We start from the raw sequence: 11,823 nt of genomic DNA on the forward strand, positions 1-11,823 counted from the left end.
TCTTTTCCATAACTTTACTGACTATTTCCAGACACTTTTTAAGACTTCAAGAAAATTTTATTGGAGATAGGGAGTAGCTCAGTGGCAGAGCACATGCTTAGCATGTGCCAGGCCTTGGGTTACATCCCCAGCACCACAAAAGAAAAAAAAAGAAAGAAAACAAGGAAAATTTTATCTTAATTCCACCCACAACCCAGAGGCCCCTTGTTTCCTTAAAAAACTCTATTAGTGCTGGGTGTGGTGGTGCATGCCTGTGATCCCAGTATTTGAGAGGCTGAGATAGGAAGATCATAAGTTCAAGGCTGGTCTCAGCAACTTGGAGAGAGACTCTTGGCCACTAAGCGAAATTTTCTTTTTTTTTTCTTTTTTTCTTTTTTTGCGATACTGGGATGGAACCCAGGGGCATTCTACCTCAGCCCTATTGTTTATTCTTTATTTTGGAACAGGGTCTCACTAAGTTGGAGAGGGCCTCACTAAGTAGCTGAGGCTGGCTTCAAACCTGTGTGATCCTCCTATGTCAGCCTCCTAAGTACTGGAATTACAAGGGTGTGCCACCATGCCCAGTTTGGCACACGCTTGTAATCCTAGTACTTGGGAGGCTGAGACAGGAGGATCGCAGAGGCTCAAAGCCAGCCTCAGCTACTTAGTGAGGCTCTCAGCAGCTTAGTGAGACCCTGTTTCCAAATAAAATATAAAATAGGTCTGGGATTGTAGCCTGGAGGTAAAAAGCATGTGACGCCATGCCTAGCTAGAGACCCTGTTTCCAAATGAAAAATAAAGTAGGTGTCCAGGGTATAGTTCAGAGGTAGAATACCCCTGGGTTAATTCCCAATACCAAAATAAATAAAGAAATAAATAAGTAAATGCTGGGGTGTAGCTCAGAGGTAGAATGGCCCAAGGTTTGATCCCAATACCAAAAAAAAAAAAAAAAAAAAAAAAAAAAAAATCCCTCTTGAGATTCTAGCTGAAATTATATTAAATTTACATATTTATTTTATTATAGTAAACCTTTTTAGGCAAGACTATGACTATTGCCTGTTTAGATACTTTTATGTCCCTCAATAAGAGTCCATAGTTTTTTTTTATCATTTCAGATAGGTTCTGTACTTGTCCTTTTAACGTAATTCCCAAGTGTTTTATGGATTTAATTGCTTTCATGAATGAAACACCTTCCCCCATTTCCAGCTCATAATTGCTAGAATTGAGAAACACAGCTGGTTTTTAGGTATTTGTCTTATATCTAACACAGCCGAACTCTCTGATTTAATTCCAAATTTTTATTATGATTTCTTGGATTTCCTAAATATGCAATTATGTATCAGTAAAGAAAAATATTTCCCCTTTTTCCATATTTATGCCAACTTTATTTTGTGGTACTGGGGATGGAACCCAGGGGCATTCTACCTCTGAGCTCCACCCCCAGCTCTATTTTTTATTCTTTATTTTTGAAACAGGGTCTCACTGAGTTGCAAAGGGCCTCACCAAGTAGCTGAGGCTTCCATGAATCATGATCCTCCTGTCTCAGCCTCCTGAATGCTGGGACTACAAGCATGTGCCACCATGCCTGGCTCCATATAACAACTATTTTACTTCTTACATCACAGTCTCTAGAACGTCTAAAACAATACAGAATAATGATAATGATAATGGAGCCAGACATGGTGGTACACACCTATAATCCCAGTACTTTGAAGGCTAAAATAGGAGGATAACAGGTTGGAGGCCAACCTCAGTAACCTGGTGAGGCCCTCAGCAACTTAGGGAGACCCTGTTTCAAAATAAAAAAAAATAAAATAAAATAAGGCTGGGGTATAGCTCAGAAATAGAACACCCCTGGGTTCAATTTCCAATACCACAAAATATAAATAAATAAACACATAAAAAATAAAAAGGAATAGGGATGTAGTTTTATGGTTGAGCACCCCTTAGTTCAATTCCCAACACCAAGAAAGAAAGGATTTTAATTTGGATTATTCTGAATTTATAGATTAATATGAGAAGACTTGATATTTTTACAACATCAAGTCTTCCCATCTAGGAACTGGTATCTCTTCCCATCTATTCGCAACTTTATAATCTTCAGTAAAATTTTATAATTTTCCTCACATGAGCATCATATATTTCTTGATAGGTTTATTACTAGTTATTACACAGACTTTGTTATATTGTGAATAGGCTGCTTTTAAAATTACATTTTCAAATTCATTTTTCACCAGAATATAAGAAAGCTTCAGATTTCTGTATGCAGCTCGTGTATCTGCCCACAACCCTGGACTCCCTTATTAGTTCTAATAGATTGCCATTGATTCTCCTAGGCCTTTCAATTAAATGATGATATAGTTTGCATATAATGACAGTTACTTTCTGTTTTTAGCTCTTCTTTATTTAGTTTGCCCACCCTCCACTGCCCATTAGAGATGTCGGAATGGGTGTTGTGTTTTATCAGATGCTTTTTAGGGCCTGTTGAAATGATCACACAGTGTGTCTCCTTTAATCTGCTTATAGAGAGTGACACACAGATTCTCCACTGTTAATCTGCGAGTAACTCCAAACACTGCTGTCTCCTCCCCCTTGTGGGTCCTCCAGACCTTTCTCCCTGGCTTTTCTTCTCTCCTTTGGGCCAGCTTACAAAGAGTGCAGATGGAATTTTTGGAATGCAATACTCAACAGAAAGTTTAGCCCAACACTAGGGATATATTAACAGGAGTGAGGAACAGGGACTGTTTTTTTTTTTCCCCAGCAAAGGCTACATCCTGCTGACTGGTTACCAAGGTCATTCAGAAAAGAAAAGTGAGGTTTCTACCTAATACTCTGGCAAACAGCTCAGGTTGTCCTTGGGGAATGAGGCAATATTGGGCTGATTTGAAATCCTGTCCCCTCTCCCCTAGAAAGAAATTCTTCCCCACACCAAACAAGGGAAAGATATCAACTAACAATTCTCCCCAGGTGTATAATTTGATTTTTATCCCCAGCAATCAGATTGTCATAATAAACCTAGTAGCTAAGTGTTTCCAGTATCAGGAACTATTCAAAGCACCTTGCATATATTACCTCCTTTTACCTCCACTGCAAATCCCACAAGATAGATAGTATTATTATACTCATTTTTCTCTTTCTTTCTTTTTTTTTTTTTGGTGTACTGGGGGTGGAACCCAGAGGCTTTCTACCTCCGGGCTATACTCCCAGACCTTTTTTTTTTATATTTTATTTGGAAACAGGGTCTCACTAAGTTGCTGGAAGCCTCACTGAGTACCCGAGGCTGGCTTCAAACCCGTGCGATCCTCCTGTCTCAGCCTCCCAAGCACAGGGATTACAAGCGTGTGCCACCACGTCCGGCTATTATACCCATTTCTCAATGGGGAAATGGAGACAGAGAGGGTTAAGCAACTTGCCCAAGGTCCCAATGCTCTGAATGATGGAGTTCTATTCCAGCCCTGGCGTCTGACCGCAGAGCCTGCTATCCTACCCGATAATGTTATTATATATTATGCTATGACGATCACATTGTTGTAACAGACACTTTTGTTAGTAGAATAGTTATAACGATCTCTTTTATGGAACCAGCATCATGTACTCTGTAAACACTTGCAGATATATGAAGGGTATCTAGTTCTCAGCATTCAAAGAGTTCCTGTCTCTTGCTCCTGCGTTCTCACCCCAGGAAACCCCACTTTTCCACTGGGGGAAGTAAAGGCAGGGCGCCTGTGTCTACGTTGGCTGCCTTCCTGGCAGTCCTGGCTGAGGAGGAGCCACAGAGCAGCCTAACATTCTGAGCAGGAAATTAAAAAGGGCACTGGCAGAGGAGTGCGCATAACCTTTACAGTTCTCTCCTCCCCCCATCCTGAGGGCCAGTGAGGCCAAGAGTCTGTTTGCCTAATGAGATGTTTTCCTTCTTCCTGAAGCGGTGCTGGGGGCCTGGGCTGTGGGATGCAGGTGACACTTGGCCTGGGTGTCCCAGAATGCCTGGGTCGTGGTCCCTGTTCTGTATCTGACTTGGGAGGAGATCTTTCCAAGAGGCGAGCCGCTGCCGCACAAGCCTCAATGTCACATCAGCTTCCCCTTTTGAGAGCCAGAGAGAACAGCTCCGGATCTGCTCCCACCCTGGGGGATGGGGAGATTAATGAGAGAACGTTTGTCAAGTTTGCTTTGATCCTCGGTTGGAAAGAGCATTTCAGCCCAAAGTACAAGGGAGATGATTCTTTAATAAGATCTTCAGGGTTCTCAGCCAGCCACAGTCACGTCCTATTTCTAACCCGGGGCAGCTCATTAAAACCCAGAGGCTAGTGCTCTGCCGAGCTGGGGCTGGCAAGCCAAGCTTCAGTTGTTTTGGGGGTGGCCTTTTCTGCCCACCCTTGTAAACAGCGACAGGTCCAACAAGCAAAAGCTCCTTAGAACCTCTGGAGAAGAATTTCTAAGGACTTGAGGGGTTCCCCTATAAACATCAGGAGCTGGGAAGGGAGGGAAGGAGCCAGCCCTCGGATATTCTACCGTCCTAAGGGCTGCTGTACCCACTTCTTTGCTCCTCCACAGCCCTCATATCCTTGTTTCTTGTCCTTTATGCTCCAAGAGAGCAAGACCCTCTCTGACACGGCCTGTGCACCCCAGGCACCTGGCCCAGGATGGAGCAGATGAAGTATAATACTTGTCCTGTGAATGAGTAAGGCCCAGAGCAGAGCAGAGTTTTGCATCCAAAAGTCTAAGAATAATTATCATTATAGCTAATATTTACCAAGTGCTTAAGAGAGTATCAGACACTATGCTAAGTGCTCTAAGTGCTCTACAAATGGTGTTATTTGATGCTCACCACACTCCCACTATTTGAGAATTGATACAACTGTTACACCCCTGCTCTACCTTCCTGTGGAGGCACAGGAGGAACCTACTACCTTACACAGGTAGTAAGCAAGGCCGGACTCCACCTCGTTGTCAGCAGAGTCACCACCTCATCTTTAAGCGGTCTGCCTGCCACTGGGCTTTGGAGGCTCCTACCTTCCCTCACCTTGGTACCCACAGAGGAACAGCATCCCACAACCACTGGTTCTCCCTACCCATGGTCGTGCAGAGGAAGGAGCTATGAGCTTTTTAAAATAGGCTATCATTGCCGGGCATGGTGGCTAGTACTTGGGAGCTTAGACAGAGAGGATCACAGGTTTGAGGCCAGCTTTCATAAGGCTATAGTGGAAGACAGTTCTATTTATTCATTTATAATCTTATCATTTTTCCTCTAGTAAAATATTAAATAGGAACAGTAATAGTGAGTATTCTTCTCTTTCCTAATTTATGGGGAATGTTCCTATTACTTCATACTTTGTTGGTTTAAGAAAATTTACTTCCATTTCTGTGTGTGTGTGTGTGTGTGTGTGTGTGTGTGTGTGTGTGTGTTATTGGTAACTGAATCCAGGGGCATTCTATATCCAATCTACACCCCCATCCCTATTTTATTTATATTTTTGGGTTTTTTTTTTTGCAGTATTGGGGATTGAATCCAGGGACATTCTACCTCTCAGGTACATGCCCAGCCCTATTTTTTTTATTCCTTTTTTTTTTCTTTCTCTCTCTTTTTTTTTTTTTTTTGAGGGTCTAGGGATGGAACCCAAAAGTATTCGACCTCTGAGCTACACCCCCCGCCCTATTTTTATTCTTTATTTTGAAGCAGGGTCTCACTAAGTTATGGAGGGCCTCACTACGTAGCTGAGGCTGTCCACAAACGTGATCCTCCAGTCTCAACCTACAAAATGCTTGGATTGCAAGCCTGAGCCACCACACCTGGCTTATTACATTTTTCTTTTTTAATTTTTATTTTTGGTGGTACTGGGGTTCCTGGAAACCCTTCTACCTCCGGGCTACACTCCCAGACCTATTTTATATTTTTATTTGGAAATAGGGTCTCTTAAACCAGAGAGGCTAGCTTTGAACCTGCGTGAAACTCCTGTCTCCGCCTCCCAAGCGCGGGGATTACAAGCATGCGCCACCACGCCCAGTGATACATATTTTTAAAAATTATGAATGGAGCCGGGCGTGGTGGTGCATGCTTGTAATCCCCGTGCTTGGGAGGCGGAGACAGGAGGATCGCGCAGGTTCGAAGCCAGCCGCCTGGCTTAGGAGACCCTGTTTCCAAAAAAATTTTAAAAAGTATAAAATAGTTCTGGGAGTGTAGCCCGGAGGCAGAAGGGCTTCCAGGAACCCCAGTACCACCAAAAAAAAAAAAAAAAAAAAAAAAAAAAAAAATCATGAATGGAAGCCGCTGAGACAGGAGGATCTCAGGTTCATGGACAGCCTCAGCTACTTAGTGAGGCCCTCTGCTACTTAGTAAGATCCTGTTTCAAAATAAAGAGTAAAAAATCAGGGCTGGAGGTGTAGCTCAGAGGTAGAATGGCCCTGGGTTCCATTCCCTGTGCCACAAAGAAAAGAAAAAAAAAGAAAGAAAAGAAAAAATAGGGCTGGGGTGTAGCTCAGAGATAGAATGCCCTTGGGTTCAATCCCCAGTAAAACACACACACACACACACACACACACACACACACACACACACACACACACACCATGGTCATGAATGGACACTAAATCTTATTGAATGCTATTTCTGTTCTTAGTGGGATGTTTCCTTCTTTAATCTGTAAGTATATACATTGTATTAATAGTCTCCCTTTCTCTTTTTTTTGGGCTTGGGGCCTTGAGCATCACAGGCATGGAAGCTACATCACCAACCCTGTGTTAATAGATTTGCAGATGTTAAATCATGCTTGCATTCCTAGAAGAAACTCAACATGATCATGTTTTCTTATACTTTTATACATTGCTGGCTCATGATTGTTAATATTTTAAGTCAGGCATGGCGGCACACACTTTTTTTGTAATCTAAAAAAGCACTCTTGTATTGTAAAATAAAATATATTATAAAATAATAAAATATACTGAGAATGCTTTAGGGAGAATTTATATAAGAATAGAATCAAGCTGGGCATGGTGGAGCACGCTTGTAGTCCCAGCATTCGGAAGACGGAGACAGGAGGAACGCGGCTTGCAGACCGCCTCAGGTACTTTTAGTGAGGCCCTACACAACTTAGTGAGACCCTGTCTCAAAATAGAGGCCAGGCGTGGTGGTGCACACTTGTAATCCCAGCATTCTGTAGGCTGAGACTGGAGAATTGAGGTTTGTGGGACAGCCTCAGCTACTTAGTGAGGCCCTCTGCAACTTGGTGAGATCCTTTTTCAAAATAAAGAATAAAAAATAGGGCAAGGGGTATAGCTCAGTGGTCAAATACCCCTGGGTTCCATCCCCAGAGCCGCAAAAAAAAAAAAAAAAAAAAGTTTTCCTTCCTTTCTACTAGGGATAGAACCCAGGGGCATTCTAGCTCTGAGCTATACTCCCAGCCCTATTTTTTATTCTTTTTTTTTTTTTTTTTTTTTTTTTTTGGCGGGTCTGGGGATGGAACCCAGGGGCATTTGACCACTGAGCTATACCCCTTGCCCTATTTTTTATTCTTTATTTTGAAAAAGGGTCTCACCAAGTTGCAGAGGGCCTCACTAAGTAGCTGAGGCTGTCTGCGAACCGCAATCCTCCAGTCTCAGCCTCCCAAATGCTGGGATTACAAGCGTGCGCCACCACACCTGGCCTCTATTTTTTATTCTTTATTTTGAAACAGGTCTCACTGAGTTGCAAAGGGCCTCACTAAGTAGCTAAGGTTGTCTGTGAACCACAATCCTCCTATCTTGGCCTCCCAATCTTTTTACTTTTTAAAGAAAGTACAAAGCCAGGCATGGTGGCACACACCTGTAATCTCAATATTTGGGAAGCTGAGACAGGAGGATTGCAGGTTTGAGACCAGCCTCAGCAATTTGGTGAGGCCCTCTGCAACTTAGACTTTGTTAAAAAAAATAAAATAAAATAAGGCTGGGGTGTAGCTCAGAGGAAGAATGCCCCTGGGTCCAATTCCCAGTACTACAAAAAGAAATCAAATAAATAAGTGAAAAGGTACAAGCTGGGTATGATGGTGCACACCTATAATCCCAGTACTTGGGAAGCTGAGACAAAAGTCTCCTAGGTTTGAAGCCAGCCTCAGCAATTTAGCAATACCTGGTTTCCAAATAAAAAATAAAACTGGGCTGGAGGTATAGCTAAGAAGTAGAATGTCCTTGAGTTCAATCCCCAGTAAAACACACACACACACACACACACACACACACACACACACACACACCAAAATATAGGTAAAAATGGAGCTATGTTGGGTAAAATAAAGACAACAAATTGAGACACTTTAAAATCTCTTGCATCTGGGCATAGTGGTGTACACTTGTAATACCAGTACTTGGAAGGTGGAGACAGGAGGATCACAGGTTCCTAGCCAGCCTCATGTACTTAGTGAGGCCCTCCCTGACTTAGTGAGACCTTGTTTCAAAATAAAGAATAAAAAATAGGGCTGGGGGTGTAGCTCAGAGGTAGAATGCCCCTGGGTTCCATCCCTAGTACCAAATAAATAAGTAAATAAATAAATAAATAAATAAGGCTGGCATATGGCTTAAAGGCAGAATGCCCCTGAGTTTGATCCCCAGTGCCAAAATAAATAAATATGGATGGGAGTGTAGCTCAGAAGTAGAAGACTTCTGGGTTCAATCCCCAAAACCAAAAAAAAAAAAAAAAAGTAAATAATATTAGTATCTTTCCATTAATTTGTTGTAAAGATGGAATTCATTCAAACCCGGTAAATGCCCAGGAAATATTATCCATTATTATTAGAATTAAGTGACATATGACATTCCTCCATGATGCCTTCCATAAAATCCCCTGAGTTCTGTAGCTTTATTTTTCCCATATCACTTCAGTACCCTAAAGGATCAAAGCTAAGAGAATAAGCACTCTAGGAACAGTAACAGCCCTGGTTTTCTGTCATACAAATGGTGTATCTTTCTTTCCTTCGCTCAATCCCGTATTTACTGCGTGCCCCAGTAACTAGGTGACAGCCCCTGGCACACACAGCCCTGTGATCGCTTCTGTAGAGGAAGGCGGCGAGGGCTGAGCGCCTCGGTTCTCCTGGGCAGAGGATCTCAGGTCTCCAGTTCTCGCGTGCAGGCGGGACCCAATTCTTCCTCACACACGAGCAGGAGGACCCAATACGGAGCGGACTCTCCGAGGGCCAGGTACTGACGTGCGGGCCTAGCCGACGCCCTGGACAGAGCCTCTCGTCCGCGCGGCTTAAGGCAGCAAGCGCCCATCCCCGCCTGCTGAGCCGCCCACCCAGAACGCGCCCGCGCGGCGGCCGAGCGCTGCACCTTCACGGTGGCACCGGAGGGCTGGGCTCGTGTTCCCGCCCTAAGCAACAGCGCAGAAGCCCGCCGGGCCGGCTCCACGGGACCGAAGCTTACCCTTGGTCGGTTCCCCGCCGTCGGTGTCACCGCTGGTTCGCGGAACCCTCCGCCGCAGACCGGAAACCTCGGACTCGGAAGAGCGCACCCTACACTCTGCCGCAGCTCGCGCTCACCTCCGCCCCGCGCCACTCATTCGAATCTGCCGGTCGGCTCGTCCGCGCTTCCTATTGGTTACGGCCCAGGCCGTTGATTGGCTGCTTCCAAAGTAACAAAGACCGCCCGAGGCGCGCATGCGCACTTATTTTCCTGCTTGCTGGAGAATCGCACACGATCTCAGCTCTCTTGAGCTGAGCGGCTCGCAGAAACCAGCCCGGGATTAGTGTGCCAGCGCCTAAACCCTGTTACGCTCCTTTTCTTTTTACCTAGGGCTTGGCTCATCACCAGTTACAACAATTAGATATTCAGTAGGGTTTTTTGGTTTGTTCGTTTGTTTGTGGTACTAGAGATTGAACCCAGGTGCGTTCTAACTTTGAGCTACATCCCCAGCCATATATATATATATATATTTTTTTTTTTTAATATTTATTTATGTGGGTGGCATTGGGGATTGAACCCAGGGGCATTCTACCTCTGAGTTACACCCCCCAGCCAAATTTAATTTTTTTGTGTGTGTAGTACTAGGGATGAAACCCCGATGCATTCTATATTTGAGCTACACCCTGAGCCCTATTTTTTTTTTTTTTTTTTTTTTTGCAGTACTGAAGATGGAACCCAGGGGCATTACACCTCCGAGCTACACCCCCCAGCCCTATTTTTTTTCTTATTTTAAAACAGGGTCTCACTGAGTTACAAAGGGCCTCATTAAATAGCTGAGGCTCTCCACGAACCATGATCTTCCTGTCTCCGCCTTCCCAAATGCTGGAAGTACAAAAGTGTGCGCCATCATGCCCAGCTATTCTTTTATTCTTTCTTTATTTTTTAATTTTTTGGTACTGGGGATGGAACTCAAGGACATTCTACCTCCAAGCTACACTCCCGGCCCTATTTTTAATTCTTTATTTTGAAACAGGGTCTAAGTTGGTAGGGCCTCACTAAGTAGCTGAGGCTGGCCTGGAACTTGTGATCCTCCTGTCTTATCCTCCCTAGTACTGGGATTACAGGCACGTGCCACCTCACGCAACTAATTATTATTTATTTGGTTCGAGGACAGCCTCAGCAAGTAGTGAAATTCTCATCAATCTAGCAAGACACTTTCAAATTAAAATAAAATGGGGCTGGGGGTGTAGCTCTGAGGTAGAATGCCCCTGGGTTCAATTCCCAGTACCACAAAAAAAAGTAAAATAAAAATGAAAAGTGTGGAACTGGGTGTGATGACATACACTTGTAATTCCAACATTTGGCAGGCTGAGGTAGGAGGATTGTGGTTCACGGACAGCCTCAGCTACTTAATGAGGCCCTCTGAAAGTCAGTGAGACCCTGTTTCAAAATAAAGAATAGTAAATATAGGTCTGGGGGTGTAGCTCAAAGGTAGAATGTCCTTGGGTTCCACCCCCAATACCAAAAAAGAAAAGTGTGGTGGCACATGCCTGTAACCCCAGTACTTGGAAAGCTGAGACAGAGGATTTCAGGTTTGAGGACAGTCTTACTACTTGCTAACAGACAGCCTTAGCAAGTAGTAAGACTCTTAGCAACCTAACAAAACCCTGTTTCAAAAATATATATATTAGACGCGCTGGGGGTGTAGCTTGGAAGAATAGCCTTGGGTTCAATCCACAGTACCACAAAAAAGGAAAAAAAAACAAAACTGATTATCAGCCAAGCGTGGTAACACACACCTATAATTCCAGTACTTGGGAGGATGAGACAGGATGTCGGAGGCCAGCCTGTGTAATTTAGCAAGAGTCTCAGTAACTTCAAGACCCTGTTTCAAAAATTAAAAATATTAGAGCCGGGCGTGGTGGCGCACGCTTGTAATCCCAGCATTCGGGAGGCTGAGACAGGAGGATTATGGTTCGCAGACAGCCTCAGCTACTTAGTGAGGCCCTCTGCAACTTAGTGAGACCCTGTTTCAAAATAAAGAATAAAAAATAGGGCTAGAAGTGTAGCTCAGAGGTAGAATGCCCCTGGGTTCCATCCCCAGTACAAAAAAAAAGTCTCATTAGGTTGCTGAGAGTCTTGCTAAATTGCTGAGGCTGACCTCAAACCTGCAGTTCATCCTGTTTTATTTATTTTTTTGAAGGGGAGTAAAAGGTTTATTGGAAGCAGCAGGGAATAAGGAAGATGGCTGAACACCCCAAAGGGGCGGTCGGAACTTCTAGTGTCCAGCAGCTGCCTTCAGGACAATACTTGAGAGTAGCCCAAGCCGAATTGCCTTCAGTTGCGGGCTGCTTTCTTCCAGAGTCCACGCGATCTGCCAGAAGGGGATGGGGAAAGTGGCAGAACACCACTCGGGTTGTCGGGTCTTCTGGTGTCCAGTAGTTATCTTTAGGTCACTACCCGAGTGTCGCCCGAGCC

This window comes from Muscardinus avellanarius, assembly GCF_963383645.1.
Source record: "Muscardinus avellanarius genome assembly, chromosome: 16".
NCBI classification, from domain to species: Eukaryota; Metazoa; Chordata; class Mammalia; order Rodentia; family Gliridae; genus Muscardinus; species Muscardinus avellanarius.